This window comes from Equus asinus, chromosome 15, assembly GCF_041296235.1.
Source record: "Equus asinus isolate D_3611 breed Donkey chromosome 15, EquAss-T2T_v2, whole genome shotgun sequence".
Taxonomy (NCBI): Eukaryota; Metazoa; Chordata; class Mammalia; order Perissodactyla; family Equidae; genus Equus; species Equus asinus.
The window spans coordinates 20790787-20802989 of record NC_091804.1 but is presented as its reverse complement, the minus strand read 5'-3'; the positions used below and the strand labels follow the sequence as shown (position 1 = coordinate 20802989).

At 47.1% G+C, this 12203-nt stretch overlaps 1 protein-coding gene across 3 annotated transcripts in view; it reads left to right on the top strand.

Annotated features, from left to right (window-relative positions):
* The window catches only part of STK35 (serine/threonine kinase 35), a 139694-nt gene that overhangs the window by 88865 nt on the left and 38626 nt on the right, over positions 1 to 12203 (top strand). For all 3 annotated transcript variants that reach the window (XR_011494599.1, XR_011494598.1, XR_006514328.2), the window contains exon 3: positions 2592 to 2676. The gene's annotated coding sequence lies outside the window, so the exon portion shown is untranslated. The remainder of the gene's footprint in view (positions 1 to 2591; positions 2677 to 12203) is intronic.

Below are 12203 nucleotides of genomic sequence, written 5' to 3'. Positions count from 1 at the left end.
ATTGTACTTCTCAACTCTGGAATTTCTATTTGACTTTATTTGTAATTCTTATCTTTTTGTTGACGTCCTCTACTCAATGAGACATTGTCATTATACTTTCCTTTAGTTATTTTTTTAAGTGAAACCAAACTTATTTATTTAGAGCTATTACTTAAATTACTATTTTAAAAACAAGTTTTTAATATTGTATTTTTAATATCCTATATATCTGTGATTTTGTTTCATTGCTTATAAGGAGACTTTGCTCTTATGAGTGTTTGCTGCATACAAAAAAAAATGTGGGCAACAGTGAAAGAAAGTTGTCTTGTTTTTGAACGGGCCTTGTATTTCCTAGATGCTTTGGCTTAGAATCCAACAGCCAAAGTAGGAAAACTCAGAAATTTTGATTATCTAAATATTTAGCCACATGAGGTGCTTTCCACATTTTGAGATTTGGGAGCAAACCTTTTGCTTAAGGCAGCAAAATGCTCTTGGTGGATTTATCTATGTATTTTTAATGATGATTACATCCAATGTACTCACTGTAGTAAGATTAACAAGAGTGGGCATGCATTTAGTGAAATGCACATTTTCGTTTTGTGGTTCATGCCTTTAACTGATACTGGCATGGAGAACACAACCAGCACACCTCATTCAGCTGGAATTACTCATACCACTAGAAATTATCTCTATTGCCGATGTTAACTTTCCAGATAGCTAAGTCTTACTCATCACTGATGAAAATCAATCTAAAATATATTATGTTTTCTTGTCTTATGAGACAACACTGAACATATTTAGACTCTAAAAAAATCAGAACTGTTGCTAGGAACATCCATTTGTGAAATGTGCTATAGTATGGAGAAGGTATACAGCTGTTGAAGGCTGTTGGCCTATTCTCTCAGCAGCTCAACCTCTTCATGCTCTTGTGCACAGTATTAAGAACTGATTCTCCTCTGTTAGGCTCTCAGCTTCACGTCTAACTTCTGCTAGTGTGCCTTAGCCCTTGTCCTTTAGTTCTTTAGTTATGGATTCTTTTAGTTCTTTGAATATATTTATTTTGACCTCTTTGAAGTCTTTGTCTGCTAAGTCTGGCATCTGGGCCCTCTCAAAGGCAGCTTCTGTTACCTGCTTCTCCTCTCGATTGGCCATACCTTTTGTTTCTTTGCATGTATCTAATTTTTTTGAAAACTGGAAATTTTAGATAAATATTGGAGCAACTCTAGATAGATTCCCCACCCTCCCCCAGACTTCTTGTTGTTTGCTAGTTTATTTGGTTAGTGACTTTGACTATTTCAGTAAAATCTACTTCTCCCACAGGGTGCAGCCTCTAATGTTGCCTCTTAGAGAGCACGGCCTCCGGCATGAGCACAGTCACCCTCAGATGCCAATGTATTTGGCAGGGCTCTCTTAGACTGTCTTTCATTCTCTCTCTGTTAAGCTGTCTGCCTCTCTCGGTATCACACCTGGCTGTTAGCCCCCATTAATTGACGACTGATTGCTCTATTGTTTTTGATAATGCCCCGGGGCATAAATTTCTCCATAGTCTGCTCCAATAAAATTTGGACTTCTTTGCAGGGATAGTCTTTAAGGCCAGTCTTCAAGGGTTGTTCTCATCCCAGGAGGACTATTCTAGCTGCCTCTTTTCATGATTCTCTCTGTTAAACTACTAGATGGTCTAGGGTTTAGCTTCTTGCTTTCAAGGAGCTACCAACCTCCTTATAATTGCTTACATCAAAGTCTTCATTGTTTTTGATTGCACGCTCAGGCCTGAAATTCCCCCCTATTCTGTTCCCAATAAAGTCAGTTTTGGGGGGAAAGCATCAAGGTTTTCTGTTCTTCAGGCTTCCCTTCTTCCCCTGGGCAAAAGCTTTGTACCACTCCTCTAGTAGCCTGCTCTTCTTGCAGTCACATCCCTGCTGCTGTACAAGTAGGGTGCTGGGGTCATGGCCTCTGGTCCTCTTGACTTGCCTCTCCTGGTATGGAACCTCCACCTTATGACTGAGCTGGAGTCAGGCAATCAGGGTCCCAGTATTCTCAGCCTGCCATGACTCGGGTAGAGCCTCTGTTCTGTGAGTGGGGGCTGGATAAAGGAAAGTAGTCCCAGACCTCTCAGCCACTCTTGCCTGGAATTAGCCTCTGCAGCCTGGAGCTAGGTGGGACGAGAATTTCTGGTGGCTTGCAGTATTCTAGGTCTAAGCATGGATATGGAGAAAGAGGGAGTCCCATGTTCTTATCTGCACCCACGTGGGGCAGAGCTTCATCCTCCTGAGCTGGGAGAGCATGGGGGGAACAAACCACGGCTCAAATGGCATAGAGTTTTGCTCTTCCTACTTCCCATGAAATGTTTCTTCACTTGCTGCACGTCCATGAGACAATTTCAAGGGACTTTTTAAAGTTTTTTAAAAAATAATTTTACCAGTTATGGTTGTTTCCCTGGGGAGATGGTCTGCAGAGCTCCTCATGCCAACATTCTGGAAGTTGCTTCAAAGATGGAATTGGATCTTTGCCTTAGCCAATCCTGGACATTCCATGCCTACTAACTTCTTTGACTTCTTGTTATAGAGGTTAAAAAAAAAATCCTTATTATGATATGTTTCTATTACTTGTAGCCAATAGCATCCAGATTGATCCTAAACTTAATGAAGACTGAGCCAAGGCCAGCAGAACTTTTTCCATCTATAAACGTGACATCAGGTAAGACCTAGCTTGAAAGGTACTCAAGCACAACACCTAACAATTTTGTGTTATTTTTCCTGCTTACTGGCATATCTCTTCCACGAGACTGTGCTCTCTTTAAGTCAGGATCCTTGGAAATGTTCTCGTTTATTTCACTATTGCCTCTCCAGCCCTGGGCCTGGTGCTTAGCACATACATATGGAAAATTAGCAATGAATCAATGGCTTATGTCAAGGTACCTTAATTACTTTAGGACCATTCACTCTGTAGTCTGTCCCCACAAACTTCCTAGATCTATTTTGGAATTTTGCACCAAGAATTGACCTACCCAGCCAGTCCTATTTGTCTTGGCTGCTGAGATATCTGATAATGTAGGGGTCAGACAAGGTTTGAATTATGTTTCCATCACTTTACCTAACAACCTTGGCTTCTCTGTACTGCAGTTTTTTATCAGTTTGTTGGGGATAACAATACCAATGCCAGTCAACATTAAATTTTACAAAAATAATAATAACTAACATTGTTGAATGCATCTTGTGAGTTAGACACTGTTCTAAATTCTTTCCGTGTATCAACTCATTCACTCCTCACAACAACCCTTTGAGGTGAGCACTACTGTTATCCCCTACCTTACACATGAGAAAACTGTGGCAGAGAGATTCATTTCCCCAAGGATACACAGTGGTAAAGCTGGGATTTGAACCTGGGCACTCCAGCTCAGAGTTCTTACCCACCACTTCTAATATAAGTACAAGGCACTTTGAGTTCAATATATATTCAAATTGGTTTGCCAGAGAAATTATCACTGGATAATGCCACCCTAGCACCTCTCCTTGCTGCACATTTATATTTTGTTTCTGTGACTATTTTGTAGTATTTAGACAGTAAGCTCCAGGATTTCCAGGGTGCTGCTCATCTGTGCTAATCACCGTCTGGCTAATGCCTGCTTTCTAGCCGGGGGGAACATTTAATATACTTTGGAATATTGACAAATGAATGAATGATTAATAAGTGCTTCTGACCTAGACTGTAGCCCCAGGCCTCATTCTCGGCCCAAGGGCGAGAATCCCAAAGTTGTGTCTGCCGCTGCCCCATGCGATTGCTTACTTCAGCCACGTAGATCAGGAAGACCTCATTCATTTCATTCGTTCAACAACGATTCGGTTCCTTTCACGTGCTTGGTATTGTTCTAGCAGCCCGGATTTTAGCGGTGGACAAAACGGTGTCTGCTTTCACGGAGCTTACATTCTGGTGGAGAGGGGTGGTGTAGAATAAACAGATAAAAGTGTTGAATAACGTCAGGTGGAAGAAAACCAAAACCAAGCATGGAGTGGGGATGGGTGGCCACTTTCGCCAGAGTGGCCAGGGTGGCTTCTCTGATGCGGTGGCGCTGGAGCAGAGACTTGTACAAAGGGACAAAGCAAACCCCGCAAGGGCCTGGGGAACCGCCTTTTAGGCAGAGAGAAGAGCCGGTGCCACTGTCCCGAGCGAGGAGCGGGCTCAGCACATGCGCAGAAGGGCGGGATGACCACGCGGCTGGAGCAGTGCGTCAGGGGACCCGGTAGAGGACCAGGGCGGAGCGCTGCGGGTTACACCCCAACTCCCGAGGGCCAGGAAGAGGGACATGCGACCGTGGTCTCTGCACTTAATGTGTTTGAGGTTCTGCTGGAAGCCTGCACTTTGAGACAATGGAGCTGGAAATGAGGCTGTTAAAGAGGCCACTTGTGCCCACTCAGCAACACCCTCGGAGGGGTCAAGCAGGCCCACGCCGTCACACTCACTGAGGATGTCTCTCTGCAGAAGTGCTTCTGGCCTCAGAATCATTGTTTTCAAAACTGAAGCACTTTTGGGCTCCAGCCATCCGCTCCTCCCTCCCTTCTGCCAACTAGTGATTACGCGTGTGGGATGAACTGAGACGCCAACCAGGAAACTAAGACGCCCAGAAACCTCAAGGCCAAGAGGACGTGGAGGAGCCTGAACTGGGGGCTGCAGGGCATCGACACCCACCCCCTCGAGATGACCTAGCTCAGTGGTCCTCACACCTGAGCGAGCCTTAGTGTCACCTGGAGCATGTGTTGAAACACAGAGGACTGAGCCCTGCCCCAGAGAGTTTCTGATCAGCAGAAACTCTCAGGCCCTATCTATGACTATCATCTCCGCCTGCTCCGTGGGGTTGACTTTGGCTCATGGGACTCCTAACTTGTGTGTCTGACCACTCTGTCCACAGCCAGCATCCGGGGTAGCACCAGTCACTCCTTCCCGGGCTCCTTCAGCATGTTGCGAGAGCCTGTTTAGCATGGTGGTCCAGAGGCCTGGTTCCAGATGTCCAGAACCTGGTCTGGCCATGAGAAGTTCTGTCACGTTGACCAAATTATGTCCCCTCTCTAGGCCTCAGTTTCCTCATTTATAATATGTCAGCGATGTCTTCGCCAACCTGGATTTGCATGGCTCCCTTTCCTCCTTCATCACATATTATAGTAATATAGTATAATATAATGTAGTGCTTTATGACATAGCGCTGTGCGGTGGAGATGACGATGGCTCCCTCCTCCTGGATTTGCTAGGAGGAGCAGGGAGTTAGTCTGCCCTCAGAACAGCGCCCGGGACAGAGGAGATGCTGAGTTCCTCTCGGCTCGAGTTGTTCTGGGCCATTCGGGTGAACCCTCAGGTCTGTTACAGCCTCCTTATTTGTACCCAAGGTGGACTGGACAGCCCATAACAGAGTCACCTTGGTACTTGTTAAAGAGAAGAATTTCCGCCCCACTCAGGCCTCTGGGATCATAATGGGGGTGGGGGCGGACTCCAGATTTCTCATTTTTTACTAGTGTCTCTGGGTGAATTTTCCCCTGGGAGAGTCTGAGGATTGAGTGCAAGCGCTTGAGCTGGCCGACCCCGGGTCTGGATCCACCTGAGGCACTCAGTTACTGAGTGGCCTTGAGCAGGGCGCTTGTCTAGGACCCCCGGGAACCTCAGGTGTTAAAGCATCCAAGGGGTGCAGACCCCCAGCTGCCGTGCCCAGCGCAGGGAGCCTCACCCTGGTGCTCGTGTGCCGGGAGGGCTCCACAACTTGGCTGGGGCCTCCAGGCTGCTCTGCCTCCTCCAGAAGACCAAGCTCCCCACACCCCTGACACCAGACCAGGCGCCTTGTCGGCACAGTCAGAACGGGCCTCAGATTCACCCAGGTGAAGGACTCGCTCCTCCCTGGGCTCCGTCTGTTAGTGTGGCCTCTTCTTTCTCTGCCTTCCGATGCTGCAGCGTTATCAGCATCCTGTGTGTGAGACCCCACGTGAGGAGCCTGATGGGGCAGCAGAGCTGGGTTAGTGGAGGAAACAGAACTACACGGAAATGTTACATGTACCCTCCCGTTATAAGCGCCTTCTTCAGAAAAGCATGCTTTCTTCATGTTTGGACTCTAGTTAATCTTTTAAAGTTATTTGTAGAGTGGTGGCTGCCTGGTGCGAACACTCGACTCACAGCTGGAGCTCCAGCAATGGTGCTGAGGGGTCTCATTTGAGCCTGGAATGGTGACTAGCATCCTAGTTTTATCGTTGGATGAAGTGGCCTGTCCATGCATGCCCAGCCAGATACTGGCATGGCCTAGATCAGAACGCAGATGTTGAGGTCACTTCTCCGATGATCCAGCCAGGAGAAGGGCCCAGGGAGGGGCCTGGCACCGGGAACACCAAGAGCGGGAATTCACCGGAGAATGAGATGGTTTCGGTCAGAGGGACTTGCCTTAGACAGGCTCTGGCGCCTGGCTAAGTCACGTGACCTCTCAGGCTCTGCTTTCCCATCTCTAAAATGGGAGGAGGAGGTTTTAGCTACTTAGCAGTCGTTCACATTAGGTAGGACCACGTGTACAAAGCACTTGGCCCACAGCAGGGCCTAGCAAATGTTGGTGTCCCCCTTGTCACCCACCCCAAAGGATGGAGGGTGGCCTCCGTGCCTCACACTCCTGCATCCCGGCCCCGCCCAGCCTCTGCTGGCTTTGGCGGCATGATGAATGCATTCTCCGCACTGTACTGAAGACTGACGTGAATCAAAGAGCACAAAACAGCTCCTTTGTTCCCCAGATTTTGCAAGAGAGAGACATCTTAAATTCTCAGTTGCGGTCTCCCTGGCACACCCTGACTGGTTTCCCGGAGAACAAACGACAAAGCTGATTGCCACTTCACAGAGGGGAGGCGGAAAGGGAAAATAGGACGCACACTTTGTTAAGGCTTTTCAAATGTCAGTGCCTTAGCATCAGGGAGCTGCAAGCTAGGGGCCCTATTGGGATTCTGCTTCCGGGAGATTTCATGCCTTCATTTTGCTCGTTTAAATTCTGCATTTCAGCCTGCTCTGCCTCTATTGTTCTGCTTCAGTCTGATATTCCTAAACTGAGTAGCTCTAATTGGCTCAGAAGGATGGCTGCAAGGTAAACACTCTCCACGGCTGGCACCCTTTGGGGACTGTCTATGGGGGCGCTGGACTTTAACCAAGGAGAGCATGGAAAGGGCACAGCTTCGGAGACAGACAGGCACGTGTCATCCTCTGCATGACCTTGGGCAATACTGGGCCCCTCTGAGCCTCAGTTTCCCTGCTCACAAAATGGAGATGATGTTTGTGACTGCCTAAGGTCACTGCGGGGATAAGCAGGGTCAGATGTGGTGGCACAATGACGCAGAAATTTTTGACAATGAGCCACTGTATTCTCGCAAAAAATTTTACTGAGCCAAAGAAAATGTATGAGCACTGAGATGCCAGGTAGCACGATGGCTCTGTGAGCAACACAGTGCTGGTGACATCTGTTGTCAGATTTCAGAGATTCACTGCTTCCTCCAGGTCCTTACAAATCCAGCCCTTGTTCCTGCGGTCTGTGGTCTAAATTGAGAAAATAAAATATGAACACAATGTCTGGAAAATGACTTTGCATTTCGGCACTTATGTTAGAAGACGGGTTCAATTCTCCAGCTTTAAGTGTTGGTGTTTCTGTCAGTTATAACGAATAAACGCGCGGAGGTGAAACTGATCAACCGTTTCATTGCTTTTCAGAAATGGAGAGATGAACGGCTTCCCTAAGTCAGCGCGTCACTGCGTTTAATTTGATGATGTTGTTTAGAAACTCTATGTACTGTTTTCCGGGCCAAAACGTATCAACCATTGATGAGGAGAAAATCAAAAGACAAATGACCAATTCCCAGTAAAGGGGGAAATTATCATGGTGATTGATTACAAGCATAGACTCCATGCCCGGGGAGGGGCCGGGGCTCCTGCACAGTCAGAACAGTGAGGAGAAAAGCCTGTGGCGCTCAGGTGCTGAGCAGGGAGCCAGAAGCCTTGGAGTGGAGACCTGCCTCTGCTGCCCGGGTAACCTGACCTTGGGCAGGTCGCTCCCCTCAGTGGGCGCATCCCCTCATCCTCCACAGGATGACAGTCATTCCCATTCAGCCTTCTCCCTGGGTTGTGGTGAGGGTTCACGAGCGAAGCCTGCCAGGACTGGCACTTTATACCTCAGCTTTCACTTCATCTTCACAAAACCCAGTGAGGTTTGTCACTTGCCCAAGGTCACAGAGCTAGGAAGAGAAGCCAGGATTAGAACTCTAGTCTGTGCGCTGTCACTGTGAACTGTAAAGAAACGAAACAAGAGCTATTATAAATATCATGGCTGTCAGGACCTCTAGAAGGTTGCAGCAAAAATAGAAAAACACTCACTCAGTCATTAACAAATATTTATTGTATAGTATGAGCCAGGCAGTGTTCTAGGCACCAAGATTATGGTGGCGTATGAGCATAGCGGGGAGACATACAATAAGCAGGTAAATAAAACAATTTTAGATGATGGTCATTGCTGTGAAGAAAGTAGAATGTGGATTTGCAGCGATGGGAGGCGAGGGGTAGCAAATTTAAATTGGGGTCGGGGAAGACGTCTCTGAGGAAGGGACTTCTAAGTAGAAAGTATGGAGGGCTATCTGGGGAGGTCAAGGTACAGGGGTCAGGAACAGCAAAGCCCCAAGAAGGGACCAAGCTTGGCATGTTGAGGTTCAGGAGGGAGCAGAGTGGCTGGAACTTGGTGAGAAAGCGCTGGAAGATGAGAGCAGAGATGGGGCAGGCCCCGTTGTGAGGCTTTGTAGCGAAGAAGGACGAGGGGACTAGATTATCTGTTAAGTGAGATGGGAGAGTTCATGATTTAATTCGTGTAAACATTCTAATTTAATTGCTTTATCGTTGAACAGATAATAGGGTCATCTGATTCAAAATTCAGGAGTACCGAAAGGTAAACTATCTCCCTCCCCTGCTTCCCCCACCTGCCCAGATCCTCTCCCTGGAAGCCATTTAGGTACTAGTTTCTTGTGTTTGCTTCCATTGCCGTAAGATATTACACGTAAAGACAGTCAAACACACATACTCCCCATCCCTTTTTCTTTTACAGACGGTGGCATAACATTCACACCTTGCTTGTTTCCCTTCCCATCCTGGAGATCCTTTGTATCAGCACTGGTAGGGCGTTCTCATTATCATTTTTTGGGTATGTCTGCATAGGGTTCCACTCCGTGGGTGTACCGTATTTATTTATCAGTTCCCTACTGATAGTCACTTAAGTTATTTCTCTGGAGGGTTTTAAGGGGAAGTAACATTCTGATTTATATTTTAGAGAGAGCCCTCTGGCTACTGGATGGAGGATGGCTCCTCGGAGCTTGACAGTGGAGGCAGCAGCCCAGCCCTGCCCAGTTAGGGAGGGCTGCTGTTCTCCAGGAAAGAGAAGATAATGGTTTGGGACAGGGTGGCAGCAGTGAGGGCATGAGAAATGCGGGCATGTGGGATATTGACGAGATAGAACCAACAATACTAGTTGATGCCTTAAATGTGGGGGGTGAAGGGGCTGGCCCCGTGGCCGAGTGGTTGGGTTCGCGCGCTCCGCTGCAGGCGGCCCAGTGTTTCGTTGGTTCGAATCCTGGGCGCGGACATGGCACTGCTCATCGGACCACGCTGAGGCAGCGTCCCACATGCCACAACTAGAAGGACCCACAACGAAATATACAACTATGTACCAGGGGGCTTTGGGGAGAAAAAGGAGAAAAATAAAATCTTTAAAAAAAAAAAATGTGGGGGGTAAGTAAAATGGGGTCGGGACAGCTTTTGAGCCGCAGCAATTGGGGCGATGGTGAGGCTCCCTTAATTTCTCAACAGCATTTCCCGTCTGACTTCTGCAAACAGAGCAGGTGGTAAAGGCAGGAGAACTGGCAGTAAAAGATGGGTCCTCTGCATGAGACTCTTCCTTATGTGGCAAAAACTGAAAAAACATATTATAAGCACTACATGTGATGGAACACATTTGGAATTTTCCACCTTCCATGTCTGAAAGGAATCAATCCCAAGGAATTCCCTCCCATCTCGCCAGCTGCTCTTTCTCAGTCTCCTCTGCAGGGCTCCCTCCGCCTGGCGTCTGACGGCCAGCATTCCTCAGGGACCAGCCCTGAGCTCCTGCTCCTCCCTGCCCACATCGTCTCCCTGGAGCATCTCGTTCTGCCCTGTGGTTTTTAATGCACCTATATGCTGAGTCACAGATTCCTGTCTCCAACTCTGGCTTCTTCCCTGAGTTCTCCCTGGGGACTTGGATACCCAGCTGCTTACTGACATCGTCACCTGCGTGTTTAATAGACATCTCACACTTAACATGTTCCAAACAGAACCCTTGACCCTCTACTCACAATCCTGTCTTCCCACGTGTCCAATATGTCTGCCATATATCGGTAAATGGCTACTCCATTCACCATCCACCCAGGTGCATGAACTATAATCCTAGGAGTTATATTAGATCACCCAGCTTCTCTTCAAGCCTTGTTGGTTCTAACTAGAAGTTTCATCTCAAGTCCATCCACTTCTCTTCATCCCCATCATCCACACCTCTCACCTCCATCATCTTTCACTGGATAATCCTACACCGGTACCTGCTTATCTACGCTCTCTGCCTCCATTCTTGTCTTCCTGGAGCCTCTCTCCACACATCAACCAAGTGGGTCTTTTCAAAGGTAAGTCAGCTCACGCCACTCCCCTGTTGAAAACTTTAATGTGTTCCCATCACAGCTCAAATAATATCGATTATTATTCCCTTCCCGTGGCTCCTGCCTACCTTCCAATCCTATTGACACCTCCTTCCCAGGCTCTCTCTGCTCCAGCCATAGTGCCCTCCCTTTTCTTTCCTGAACACCTGGGACCAGCTGGTTTGCCCTCACTGTCCCTCTGCCTGGAACACTCTTCTCTTGGTACCCCACGTAGCTGGCTCCTCTCACCTTCATGTACGCCTACCTTGAAAGTTGCCGCTTCCGCTTGATCTAAAGCCCCTCCCCCCTCATCCTGTGCCGCCTACATCAGTGGGAGTGGGACCACTTAACAGTTTGCCAACTCTGAAAGAATGCTGTGGGAAACTCTCAAGCAACTGGCACCAGATTTCCAGTCTGTCACCTCGCTGTGTTAGTGCTGCTTATGGACGAGTGCTCTGGGCAGCTGTGCAGATAACCCACCCCTTTGATCTGCTCAGCCTGCCACAGAGTACAATAAATGTCACGATAAATGTCAGCCAGTATCACTGTGCTTCCTGCACCAACGCTAGCACAGAGGGTTTCAATAAAGAGTGTCCTATTGCTTCATTAACTTTTTCTAATTCAATGCCATTTTGATCGTTAATGCATTTTTGCTCAAGAGTTCTACGAATTTTGTTTTGATAAACAAAATAATTTCTCAAAAATGTACGCAACCATTTTGGCAATGTGCAATCTTCATTTCTCCACTTGGTAACAGCACTTAGCATTTAGTTTAAGCTTCTTTCCAGAACCTCCATCTCCAGCAGAAGTAGTTAAAAATCTGAAAACCAATATTTTGATGTATTATGAAAGGATACTATTAAATTCTTTTATGAAATTCAAGTTTTATAAAACAGAGCCTCTTCAGTGTGGAAGAACTACACAGAATCACACTAAAGGACTTTAAATATTTTTATTTCAAAGACTGCCACGTATCACACTGCTGCACAGTCACCCTGGACACAATTTCCTTCAAGGACACCACTTCATTTCAGTACAGCCACTTTAACTGCTCAATCAATGGCTAGAGAGGGCCAGGAGCTTCAGGAAGCCGGTGGGAAGCCTTCGTCAAGATCATCAAAGTCCGTCGTCCTCCTTTCTCAACTAAGAAAACCAATACCCGGTCGTGTTGGTGCCTCCTTTCTCAGAACAGTCATGTTCTCTGAATCATACACAGTGGATCTTTTATACACAAAATTGTATTCTAATTGCATAAACAGACTGTTCTAATGAAACACCATCCACTCCATTTGTAGAGTAGTCTATCTGGATAGTTAGAAAAAAATTGGTGTTCTCTCCAGTAGGGCACATCGGGAGAGCAAAATGATCCATTGGGGTGGGAGAAGAAGAGAATGTTAGGATTTGTATTTATGGCTATGTTCATCTTAAAATAAGATAGACATCAAGCTTTGTTAGCATTTGCTCTGTGGTTTGACCCAGAAGGCCAGCCTCAGTCATGTGTCCTGGACAGTAGGCATGAGA